This window comes from Lithobates pipiens, unplaced genomic scaffold (assembly GCF_037356315.1).
Source record: "Lithobates pipiens isolate NorthernLeopardFrog02 unplaced genomic scaffold, aLitPip1_a1.2 Scaffold_51, whole genome shotgun sequence".
Classification (NCBI taxonomy): domain Eukaryota; kingdom Metazoa; phylum Chordata; class Amphibia; order Anura; family Ranidae; genus Lithobates; species Lithobates pipiens.
In genome coordinates this window covers 3,285,467-3,297,220 of record NW_027507874.1, presented here as the reverse complement: position 1 = coordinate 3,297,220, position 11,754 = coordinate 3,285,467, and the positions used below count along the sequence as shown (strand labels likewise).

Here is an 11,754-nt window from a genome sequence, read left to right as displayed (position 1 = left end):
TTACAACGAGTGGCATTTTAGCGCTAGCGTGGCCCCAATGTGAAAGGGGTCTTACAGAGGTTATCTGGACAGGCAGTTTTTGTGAACTAGTCCTTTAAATGCTGGGAAAGTCCTGTGGGATTCAGGACATGCTTGCTTAATACTCGTAATATATCAGTCAATATAACATGTTTTATTATTATTATATTGCTATTCCATGTAATATACTTTGCCCTTTTATAAGCCACTCAGCGTGGGCAGCTTCGCCCACAAGCAAGATGGCGGCTCAGCCGCTTCCTTGCCGCGACGTCACGAGGCGGCTCTACACCCCCCCCCCCCTCCCCGCCTCTCCTGAATGGCAGCAGAGGCACTTCCGGTGCGGAAGGTTGCAGGTGTGAGGCATTGGCAGGAGCCCAGAAAAGCCGGAAATTTCCGCCGTCAGCGTGCTGCAAATGCCTCGGCCCGGTCTTTCCTCTCTATTGTCCAGGTAAAACGTGTGAACCGTCAGACACCTAAGCCGTGGAAGGACTGCATGTCCCAGAATGCCCCACTGAGCTGGAGAGAGGCAGGGAATGCTGGGAGTTGTAGTCCTCTGCGTCCTGGGTTCCAATTAACCCCCACTAACACCAATACTGATGGTGAACTTCATAGTCAGTGGTGGTGAGGGGTGTTCTGTTCCGGGGACATGAGGTAGACCAACGTGCTTTGGGTGGTCAGTTCTCACACAGGTCTCATTGGGGGGGGGGGGGGGGGGGTGACCTCCGGATTGGGGTATCAACTGAAGACCCCGAAAAGCCCCGTTCTTGGAGAGCCATGAATTCTTAACGGAAGTCCTGCTTAGAAAGGGATCCGGGGCGGTCGGTGACGTCATGGCGTGCCTAGGCTGCCGGTCACATGACAAACATTCAGATACATCTGTGTTTCTAAACTCCAGACCTCAAGGCACCGCAACAGCTCATGTTTTCAGGCTCTACATTATTTTGCCCAGTTTCACTGCCTTGGTGTTTACCAACGGAGGGAAATCCTGAAAACATGACCTGTTGGGGCACCTTGAGGATTGGAACTCATTGACGATCTCTTTTCAGGGCCGATCATGTGATCAGATCGGCGGTCATGTGACTGGTCTCTGCCTGCAAAGATAAGTACTGCTGGACATTGTGTCTTCCCCCCAGGGCAGAGGAGGCTGTCACGACGGTGGAAGATCGCAATGGCAACGGGTCATGTAGAGGGTTCCCAGCTACGCCCCCCACTAGAGGATTGAGGGAAAGGCTCCGACCCCCCCTCTGTATTTTACAGTACTTGATGGACTGCGCCCCAACTACCCAAAGATTACTCAAAAAAAATAAAAAAGATGTTTTTGCTTCTTTTTTTTTGTCGGCTTATAATAATAGAAAACAATAAAAAGCAGGTTATATATTAATTATTTAAAGTGGAGGGCCACCCTAAAAATAGAAAATAAAAATAGCATTAATATTCGTAAAAAAAAAAAAAAAACTGTTGAAAAAAATAATAATAATTTTACCTTACCAGAAACCCCTGTTGCTAGGCAGTCTTCCTAATCTGCCTCTTCCTACTCCGCGGTGATCTTCAGTCTTCTGGGTAATGGGGCGCGCTGTGTTCTGGGAACTGTGTGTTTGCTAACACAGCGCGTCCCATTCACAAAGCGCCGCTCGACTCGCGCATGTGCAGCAGGAAATGGGGCAGTGAAACCTCAAGGCTCCACTGCTTGTTTCCCTTAGTGAGGATGGTGGCGCCGAGGGACGGGTCGGCCTCAGGAGGGCTGACATCGCGGGTGCCCTGGAGAGGTTAGTGTCCTTATTAAAAGTCAGCAGCTACTTTTTTTTTTTTAGCTGCTGACTTTAAAAAAAAAATAATTTCCCCCACTGGAACACCCCTTTAAAGGGGTTGTTTTTTCACCTTAATGCATAGGACCCCCGAGGGGGTTACCTCTTGCGGGCGCACTACTGAGTCCAGCATTCAGTGTCCATAGCCACCGGATGTATGACCCAGCCCCGGCGCCCGTGTCCTTGGATTTGATTGACAGCAGCGGAAACTAATGGCTGTGCTGCTATCTAGCCAGTCAAGAGCCAAGCACCCCCGAGCAGTCCCCGCCGGGTCAAGTTCCAGGGCTCAGGTAAGAAAAACTGGGGACTCACTGGGGGCCAGTCACTGCCAGGTGTTTTTTCACCTTAATGTATTGGATTAAAAAATTCTTTAACCACTTAAGTCCCGAACCATTTTGCTGGCCAACGACCAGAGCACTTTTTGCAATTCGGCACTGCGTCGCTTTCACTGACAATTGCGCGGTCGTGCGACGTGGCTCCCAAACAAAATTGACGTCCTTTTTTTCCCACAAATAGAGCTTTCTATTGGTGGTATTTGATCTCCTCTGCGGTTTTTAGAGAGAGACAATTTTGAAAAAAAAACACATTCTTTTTTACATTTTGCTATAATAAATATCCCCCAAAAACGTATAAAAAAAATGTCTTCCTCATTTTAGGCCGATACGTATTCTACATATTTTTGGTAAAAAAAAAAATCACAATAAGCATTTATTGATTGGTTTGCACAAAAGTTATAGTGTTTACAAAATGGTAATAGTTTATGGCATTTTTATTCATATTTATTTTTTTATTTTTACTAGTAATGGCGGTGATCAGCGATTTCTATCGTGACTGCGACATTATGGCGGACAGATCAGACATTTTTGGGACCACTGTCATTTATACAGCAATCAGTGCTATACAAATGCACTGATTCCTGTGTAAATGTCACTGGCAGTGAGGGGGTTAACCACTAGGGGGCAGTGTAGGGGTTAAGTGTGCCCTGGGGAGTGTTTCTGGCATGGCTGTTTCCCCTAGGTCCGTGGGATTGACAAGCGTGCGCCAAGCTAGTTTATGCCTGTTGCTACCCCAAATAAAGGGTTTAAGAAGGGCTTCAAAGCTTCGAAAGTATTTGAGAGGAATGTATACTGGAGAGTGCCATAGAATATATAGTATTTTGGGGAGCAGAACCATTTTTATCACGTTAATCCGTCCCCATACACCTAGCGGTAGTCGGGACCATATTTGTATTTTAACAATATGATAACCAGGGTAATTGGCGCTACCTACAAGTAAAACTCCTTATATGTATGTATATCAATATATAATTCCGAATATATCATGTATTCATCTAGAAGAATATATATATAATAGAAGGAGGCATAACCACAAAAGACTACCAGTCTGCGATTTAAAATTTACAAGCTACTCAGAAGTCCCAAAAAACAACAAAGTTCCTATTAGAGATTAGTTCCTGGGATTAACAAATAGTTCCAATAAGCAAAAGAAAAGGAAAAAACGAAAACCAAACAACAAACTAGAAACCAAAATAATTTTTTGTATCTGTGTCGCTAAGAGACAGTATTCCCTAAAGTCGCATTAATGCCAAAGTGTGGTTTGAGTAGGAAAATTCCCAGTAAGAGGCGTATGTAAATGTGCTAGTGAACTTATAATCCCAAATATGCAAACTGTAAGTGTAAAACGCTAATGTAGATACATATGAAATTTTTTTCCTAAAGTCGCATTATCGCCAAGATGTGCAAAAAACCAAGTAGAAGGTGTATATAAATGTGCTTAATGAGATTAAAATACACGCTACAAAATTCAAATTATACAACCTATACATGCAATGTGCTAATATAAGCATATATATATGAAAAAACAAAAATTATTAATAATATATAGAAATTATATCAAAAATATATATCAAAAAAGTGCAGGTGAAAAAACAAAGGATAAAAAAATGTGTACAAAAAAGAAGAAAGAATATATATATATATATGGAAAAAAAAAAATATATATATATATATATATATATATATATATATATATATATATATATATATAAAAAAGCAAAGGGTCTCTTAAATAAACAATAAATCACAAAAAATACAAAAATAGTGTCCAAATTTCCAAAAAATCTCTTCAACAGTGCAATTACAGAAAGTTCAAAAGATGTGACTAAAGTGCTTCTCGTGCAATCTCCAACGTGACTTCTGTGTTCCCCCACAAGGTCCCCCACTCACCAGAAGAATACACCCCTGCAGGGGTAATTCGCCTTGGAATCAAAGTCTACCGATAACCAGCTCTTCATTCGCATCCAGAGAGAGTTTTTTCAGTCCCTGCTGATGTCCAGCTCCTCAACCGCAGCCAAGGGGGAGATTTCCTCATAGGAAAAAAATTGTAGTCTCCATAGTGTGATTTGTATAAAAAATCAATTTATTGCCACAAAAATATAAACAAATAAAAACATAAAAAATGATAAAACGGGAAAAAACAATTCTCATATGTTGAGACAAGATGTGGAACCACAGTCCATTAAAAAAACCTTTCAGCCTCCATATATAAATGATAACGTTCCAGGAAAAAAATATAAATAAAAAATCCTAGAACAGGGCTGAGAGAAAAGGTAATAACCATACGCTAATGGCACTTTATCCCCTATAACACAAAGGACTAGACACCAAAAAATATTAGTAATGTCCCAGGATATAACCTGTTGTTTAGAGTCACTCCAGTGTTTGTAAGTCCCTCAGGGATAGAGCCCTTCTAGCGCGAAAAAATAATCCGAACGTGGAAGCCGCCCGGTGGACACGCAGCTACGGCTTGCACTCCAACTGCGCTCCAACGAACGGAACTGACGTAATAGGCGTAACTCCGTCGAACGCGTTTCGTCATTGACGTCTTCAACCGCCGCTGAAGACGTCAATGACGAAACGCATTCGACGGAGTTACGCCTATTACGTCAGTTCCGTTCGTTGGAGCGCAGTTGGAGTGCAAGCCGTAGCTGCGTGTCCACCGGGCGGCTTCCACGTTCGGATTATTTTTTCGCGCTAGAAGGGCTCTATCCCTGAGGGACTTACAAACACTGGAGTGACTCTAAACAACAGGTTATATCCTGGGACATTACTAATATTTTTTGGTGTCTAGTCCTTTGTGTTATCTGGGATAAAGTGCCATTAGCGTATGGTTATTACCTTTTCTCTCAGCCCTGTTCTAGGATTTTTTATTTATATTTTTTTCCTGGAACGTTATCATTTATATATGGAGGCTGAAAGGTTTTTTTAATGGACTGTGGTTCCACATCTTGTCTCAACATATGAGAATTGTTTTTTCCCGTTTTATCATTTTTTATGTTTTTATTTGTTTATATTTTTGTGGCAATAAATTGATTTTTTATACAAATCACACTATGGAGACTACAATTTTTTTCCTATGAGGAAATCTCCCCCTTGGCTGCGGTTGAGGAGCTGGACATCAGCAGGGACTGAAAAAACTCTCTCTGGATGCGAATGAAGAGCTGGTTATCGGTAGACTTTGATTCCAAGGCGAATTACCCCTGCAGGGGTGTATTCTTCTGGTGAGTGGGGGACCTTGTGGGGGAACACAGAAGTCACGTTGGAGATTGCACGAGAAGCACTTTAGTCACATCTTTTGAACTTTCTGTAATTGCACTGTTGAAGAGATTTTTTGGAAATTTGGACACTATTTTTGTATTTTTTGTGATTTATTGTTTATTTAAGAGACCCTTTGCTTTTTTATATATATATATATATTTTTTTTTTTCCATATATATATATATTCTTTCTTCTTTTTTGTACACATTTTTTTATCCTTTGTTTTTTCACCTGCACTTTTTTGATATATATTTTTGATATAATTTCTATATATTATTAATAATTTTTGTTTTTTCATATATATATGCTTATATTAGCACATTGCATGTATAGGTTGTATAATTTGAATTTTGTAGTGTGTATTTTAATCTCATTAAGCACATTTATATACACCTTCTACTTGGTTTTTTGCACATCTTGGCGATAATGCGACTTTAGGAAAAAAATTTCATATGTATCTACATTAGCGTTTTACACTTACAGTTTGCATATTTGGGATTATAAGTTCACTAGCACATTTACATACGCCTCTTACTGGGAATTTGCCTACTCAAACCACACTTTGGCATTAATGCGACTTTAGGGAATACTGTCTCTTAGCGATACAGATACAAAAAATTCTTTTGGTTTCTAGTTTGTTGTTTGGTTTTCGTTTTTTCCTTTTCTTTTGCTTATTGGAACTATTTGTTAATCCCAGGAACTAATCTCTAATAGGAACTTTGTTGTTTTTTGGGACTTCTGAGTAGCTTGTAAATTTTAAATCACAGACTGGTAGTCTTTTGGGGTTATGCCTCCTTCTATTATATATATATTCTTCTAGATGAATACATGATATATTCGGAATTATATATTGATATACATACATATAAGGAGTTTTACTTGTAGGTAGCGCCAATTACCCTGGTTATCATATTGTTATTATTTCTTGGAGGAAACTCCTTTTGGAGTTTCTTTCTTTTGTGGGGGGCAGCAACCTAATGATATAACTAGTATTTAGTTGTAGCTACTGTTATTACTATTCTCTCTTACTTCCCACCGTTGTCGAGCGCGGTTTTTTTCCTTTATATTTGTATTTTAGATTTAATTAAGATGTACAGCGGTTCAATGTTTAGAGCAATGTAGTCAGCCGGTGTTCTGGAGATAAGGATCCCAAGATACTTCATGGTACTCGCTCTAAGAAGGGGGAGTCGGCCTTGTTCCTTAGAGGGTGGGAAGTAGTCATTTGGAAGGACTTGGGACTTGCCCTAATTTATCTTAAGGCCCGAGAATGATCCAAATAGTTTAATCGTATCTAGTGCAAGTTTAAGGGAAGGGCCCGAATCCGCCAGGTACAATAGGGTATCGTCGGCATACATGCTAATTTTCTCCTCTAATGTTCCCCTATTTAGGTCTCCGATCTCATTGTTGCCGCATATGGAGATAGCTAGCGGTTCCGCAGCGAGCACGTAAAGTAAGGGGGATAGCGGACATCCTTGACGCGTGCCTCAAGAGAGGCCAAACCTCTCCGAAGGCCAAACGTTGACCACTACTCTTGCTGAGGGGTCTTGATAAAGGGAGCCTGACCCATTTAATGAACCTATCTTTAAAACCATACCCCTCAAGGCATCTTCACAAATGCCTCCATTTCATGGAGTTGAACCTGGGGAGTGTTTATAACTGTGGGGGGGGGCTGTGTGTGACACGCCACTGATCTCTGCTTCCGAAGACAGGGAGCAGATCAGTGACACTGTCACTAGGCAGGAAGGGGAGATGCTTGCTTATATTAGCATCTCCCCATTCTTCCTCTCCGTGAGGCGATCACAGGTATCCCCGTGGCGATCGAGTCCGTGGGACCCGTGACCCGACTCACGGGGGTCCCGGCCGGCGCTCACACGATGGCATGGCGGCAAATTTAAAGGGACGTACAGGTATGCCCGTTTGCCTGTCCATGCAATTCTGCCGACGTACATTGGCGTGCACCAGTCGGGAAGTGGTTAAATGATCTGCTACTGACATCTTGGTGCCAGATACCACAGCGGACCTTCACAGGTCTAGTGGAGTCCATGCTTCTATGGGTTGTGTTGGATGGCCAAAATGTTATGGCTGATCGGTGTAGGTCCTTCTAAGCCCTGGCTCACACTGCCGCAACTTGAGAGTTCAAAGTCGCATTACACGTTGCGCCCCATTCACGGCAAGGAAACCATTCTAATCAGTGACACTCAAGTCGCTCCAAATTAAAAAAAGGTTCCTGCACTACTTTGGGGCGACTTCAACTTGACTTCTGTTAAAGAAGTCGTATACAAGCCACAATGAATTCGTCCCGGGATGTCGGCCTCAAAGTCGCCCTAGTGCAGTGATGGTGAACCTTGGCACCCCAGATGTTTTGGAACTACGTTTCCCATGATACTCAACTACACTGCAGGAGCATCATGGGAATTGTAGTTCCAAAACATCTGGGGTGCCAAGGTTCGCCATCGATGCCCTAGCGTGAACCAGGGCTTAAACAATATATTGCTACATACCTTGGTTTCTATTAATAGAAAAATTACAACGTTAAACTCGCCATGGCTCTTACCAAATACCTCAGACTGTCTACTTTCCAAAAAGGGGTCATTTGGGGGATATTTGTACTATCCTGGCATTTTAAGGCCCTTAAGAAATGAGATCAGTACATCAGAATTGATCAGTTTTCAAATATACAGTATCTGACAAAAGTGAGTACACCCCTCACATTTTTGTAAATATTTTCTTCTATCTTTTCATGTGACAACACTGAAGAAATGACACTTTGCTACAATGTAAAGTAGTGAGTGTACAGCTTGTATAACAGTGTAAATTTGCTGTCCCCTCAAAATAACTCAACACACAACCATTAATGTCTAATCATGGCTAATCTAGTCAATTCTATGACGAAACATGTCAGGAGCGTGGCTACTGACGGGGGCTGGGACGAGGAGTGGTGAGCCTTACAATTGCTATCTTGCAAGCCCTGGGTCTGCTGTGGCCATCCATTATCCAGCTACTTTGGTTTTGGAGTGCTGTGCAATTTGTTTATGGTGTGCCTTTGATATTCCACATGCGAGTGCAATGCAGTGAAATTTTATGAGATTAAAGTGTGTGAAGGTTTTACACTATCGGAGGCTGTGTCTTTTTCATTTACATGTGGGGTGTGTAAAGAGGATTAATTGGGAGCTGTGCATTTGCCTCTGACTGACACCTGAAGATCTGTCACTCTTCATCCCTGTGAAAAGAGGGTTTAAGCGTCTATAGCCAAACACGGCAGCCGGTGAGTGTGTGCACATAGGGGGAATGAAGTCACGGCAGTGTGGTGGAGGAGTTTTTCTGGAAGTCTTTATGAATTATAATTGATTCGCTGGTCACTATCTAATGAACGTTGGACTCTTTGTGTTTTAAAACTGGACACTTTATTTACTTAATCATAGCATCTATTGCAACTATTCACTTCAAAGGGTGTTGCTATTATAGTTTAAAGTGGTAACAATCAATATTATTTATGTTATGTGTATACTTTATTGCATACATTTGAGTTGAGATTGTGTATTATTCGCATATATACACAGAGTATTTAGCGCCGCTCATTCTACACTGCTTGGTAGGATTTTTGCACAATCCATGACCTTAGTCTGCTTGTCTTCAGCAAACTGTTTGCGGGCTTTCTTGTGCATCATCTTTAGAAGAGGTTTCCTTCTGGGATGACAGCCATGCAGACCAATTTGATGCGGTGTGCAGCATATGGTCTGAACACTGACAGGCTGACCCCCCACCCCCTTCAACCTCTATAGCAATGCTGGCAGCACTCATATGTCTATTTCCCAAAAACATCCTCTGGATATGACGCTGAGCACGTGCACTCAACTCTTTGGTCGACCATGGCAAGGCCTGTTCTGAGTGGAACCTGTCCTGTTAAACTGCTGTATGGTCTTGGCCACAGTGTTGCAGCTCAGTTTCAGGGTCTTAGCAATCTTCTTATAGCCTAGGCCATCTTTATGTAGAGCAACAATTCTTTTTTTCAGATCCTCAGAGAGTTCTTTCCCATGAGGTGCCATGTTCCAGTGATCAGTATGAGAGAGTGAGAGCGATAACACCAAACTTAACACATCTGCTCCCCATTCACACCTGAGACCTTGTAACACTAAGCCCACCTACACACGGTCGGGGATTTTGCCAACCAAATCCGTCGGATCTTGCCCGTCGGATTTAGTCTGACGGATTGTGTCTGAAACTGTTGCATACATACGGTCGGGCCAAGTTGGCGAAAAATCCGATCTTTCAGAACGTGATGACGTAATTTCGTTACGATGGGACTACATTCAGGCTAGTAGCCAATAGCTTTGATGTAGGAATTTGATCTAAGCATGCGTGGCACTTGGTCCGATGAAAATGCTCTACTTATGATCGGATTAGGTCCGTCCGGCCCAGTTGGTCGGGAAATATTTCCAACATGTTGGAAAATCGGGTCAGACGGAGGTCCGGACGGAATCAGTCCGATGCATACCACACACAGTCGGATTATCTGACGACACGGTCCGATAAGACTCATTTCGACAGATTCTCCGACCGTGTGTACAAGGGCTAACAAGTCACATGATACCGGGGAGGGAAAATGGCTAATTGTGCCCAATTTGGACATTTTCACTTAGTGGTGTACTCACTTTTGTTGCCAGCAGTTCAGACATTATTGGTTGTGTATTAAGTTTTTTTGAAGGGACAGCAAATTTACACTGTTATACAAGCTCTACACTCACTACTTTACATTGCAGCAAAGTGTCATTTCTTCTGTGTTGTTACATGAAAACATAATGAGTTACCTGACACCGGGAGAGGGAAAATGGCTAATTGGGCCCAATTTGGACATTTTCACTTAGGGGTGTACTCACTTTTGTTGCCAGTAGTTTAGACATTAATGGCTGTGTGTTGTTTTGAAGGGGAAGCATGTTTAGGGCTCCTTCACACAGACATCTCTGTGTAGGGAGCCCGCTCTGCTCAGTGGGGGGATCGCTCCGTCGATCCCCGCTGAGCAGGCAGATGACAGGACTGTCTCTGCACACTGTGCAGGGACAGACCTGTCAGTGCGCCGCTCTCCCTTATGGGGGATTGGAAGAAGACGGACCGTAGACTCCTTTGTCACCCGATGATGGATGGAAAAATCTTTTTTGTCCTCCGCCACACTTTTTCGGATCAGATCGGGTCGGATGTCAGCGGACATGTCAACGCTGACATCTGTCGCTCCATAGAGGTCTATGGAGCGTCCGTTCAGGTCCGCCTGAAAACCTGACAGGCAGACTTGAATGGATCGTCCGTGTGAAAGGGGTCTTACACTGTTATACAAGCTGTACACTCACTACTTTACATTGTAGCAAAGTGTCATTTCTTCAGTGTTGTCACATGAAAAGATAGAATAAAATATTTACAAAAATGTGAGGGGTGTACTCACTTTTGTGAGATACTGTATACCATAGTTTGTGGACTCTATAACGTTCACACAGAATCAATATACACTGATTGGAGTTTTTTTAACCAAAAACATGTAGCAGAATACACTTTGGCCTAAATTTATGAATTTTATTGGATATGTTTTATAACAAAGTAGAAAGTATTGTTTTTTTTTTTTCAAAATTGTCTGTATTTTCTTTTTTATGTAATAAAAAATAGAAAACCCCAGTGGTGATCAAATACCACCAAAAGAAAGCTCTATTTGTGTGAAAAATAAATATAAAATTTAATTTGTTTACAGTGTTTTGCATGACCGCGCAATTGTTAGTTAACCACTTGGGATCCGCGCTATTGCCAAATGACGGCATTAGCGCGGACCTACTTCTCCGGGACTACGTCTATTGACGTCGCCCCGTGCACGAGCGGCCTGCGCGCCCCCTGAGGGGCGCGCTCTGTGATCGGCGAGTCCATGAGACTCGCCTGATCACCGATCCGTGAAAGGGGTCGATCCCGACCCCTTATCACGTGATCAGCTGTCAGCCAATGACAGCTGATCATGTGATGGAACGGAACCGGTAATCGGCTATTATTCCTCCTCGCGCTGACAGCGCGAGGAGAAAAAAAAAAAGCCGATCACCGGCGGCCGTGATCGGGACATCAGTCCCGATCACGGCCAGCAATACAAGCGACCACCTGCCCCCTGCCAGTGCCCACCTGCCCCCTGCAGTGCCATCCTGAATAAAAGTAAGTGCCACCCAGCAGTGCCCATAGTGCCCACAGTGCCCACAATCTGCCTCAAAGGTGCTGCACCCCAGTGCCGCCCATCAGTGCCCAGCAGTGCCGCCCATCAGTGCCACCTATCAGAGCCACCTATCAGTGCCCATCAGTCCCATCTATCAGTG

At 43.0% G+C, this 11,754-nt stretch overlaps 1 protein-coding gene across 1 annotated transcript in view; it reads left to right on the top strand.

The window, feature by feature from the left end:
* The first annotated feature begins 325 nt into the window (after window positions 1–325).
* Window positions 326–11,754, top strand: part of LOC143957107 (uncharacterized) — a 30,912-nt gene continuing 19,483 nt past the window's right edge. Inside the window, exon 1 of the mRNA XM_077467253.1 lies at window positions 326–466. The gene's annotated coding sequence lies outside the window, so the exon portion shown is untranslated. The remainder of the gene's footprint in view (window positions 467–11,754) is intronic.